Source organism: Tupaia chinensis, unplaced genomic scaffold (assembly GCF_000334495.1).
Source record: "Tupaia chinensis unplaced genomic scaffold, TupChi_1.0 Scaffold143886_1, whole genome shotgun sequence".
Lineage (NCBI taxonomy): Eukaryota > Metazoa > Chordata > Mammalia > Scandentia > Tupaiidae > Tupaia > Tupaia belangeri.
The window spans coordinates 2,213,548-2,215,302 of NW_006203737.1; positions in this window are offsets into that span (position 1 = coordinate 2,213,548).

A 1,755-nucleotide genomic window follows, 5' to 3' on the forward strand; every position below is an offset into this window, starting at 1 on the left:
GTCTAAAAGAGAAAAACTCCCAAAAAAAAAAAAAAAAAGAAAGAAAGAAAGAAATTAACACATCACCAAATGAATAAAAATTGCAGAAAAGCCTCAACTATGAGAAAATCAGGGGATATTTACACCACAAAAGAACACAATAACTCATGTCCAACTATGGAAATAAACAGAAAAACACCAAAATGTCAGAAAAAGAATTCAGAGTATTTATCATAACTAAACTTAATGAGATGCAAAAAAAGACAACCAACTCCAGGAAATGAGAAAATCATTCATAATTTGAAAGAATTCCATAGAAAATTAGACACCATAAAAAAAGAATCATACGGAACTTCTAGAGGTGAAGACTGTAATACAAGAAATAAAAATCTCCCTTGACAGAATTAATAGCAGATTAGAACATGCAGAAGATAGGATCTCTGATCTGGAAGACAAAGTCTCTGACTTAGACAAATCCATCAAAATAAAAGAAAAAAATACCCCCCTCCCAAATTAGGATAAGGTACAGGAAATACTAGATATCATTAGACACACAATACCAAATAACTGGTATTCCAGAAGGTTAAGAATCTAATAAAGGCATGAAAAAGGTATTCCATGAAATACTTGAAGAAAGTATGGAATTAGAATCAACCTAAGAAAATCCTCTCCATTGTACATCATAGCCAGATTGGACAAAACTGCAGACAAAGACAAGATTCTAAAAATGGCAAGAGAAAAACATCAAGTTACTTACACAGAATATGCTATTAGAATAACATAAGACCTCTCAACTGAAACAAGGCAAACAAGGAAAAAATGGGACGATACATTCAAAACACTAAAGGAAAAACTATTTCACTTAAGAATATTATACCTGACAAGATTTTCCTTCATATGGGAAGAACAAATAAAATCATTCTCAGATAAACAAAAACTGAAAGAATTCACCAACACTAAACAGTTATTTAAGAAGTACTGAAGGGAATTTATATCAGGAAAAGTAAAGAGAGACAAGTAAAAATAAGAAAACAAAAACAACCAATTAATGTTATTGATATTTGTGGACTTCTCCCTACCATTGTGTTAGGTATGGGCAAGTCCACAAATATCAATAACATTGAATATTAATGGATTAAACACTCCAATCCAAAAATTGATTGGCTGAATGGAAAAACAAACAAACAAACAAACAAAAAACAGGAGCCTTCTATATGCTACAAACCAGAAACGCACTTCATGGATAAAGACAAACTTATACTGAAAGTGAAGGGCTGGAAAAAGATATTACATGTAAATCGAAAACAAAACAAAAGCTGGAGGCACAATACTGATATCACACGGAATAGACTTTAAGAAAATAACTGAAGAAGAGACAAAGGACACTACATATTACTGAAAGAACTAATTTACTAAGAAGATATAACATTTACTATGTACCCAGCACTGGAGCACCCAAATACATGAAAGATAGGCTGCTTGATCTAAAAAAAGTGATAGAATGCAACACACAAATAATTGGGGATCTCAACACTCCACTGTCTGCTCTGAACAGGTTATCTAGACAAAATGCTAAGAGATACAGGATCTAAATGATATCATAAATCAAAAGGACTTTACAGACATTTATAGAATTTTCCACCAAACAATCACAAGATAAACATTTTTCACACCCCCTCATGGAACATTTTGGAAGATTGGCTACATGATAAGGCACAAAAAAAGCCTTTACAAATTCAAAAGGATAAAAACTGTATCTAACATCTTCTTCAACCA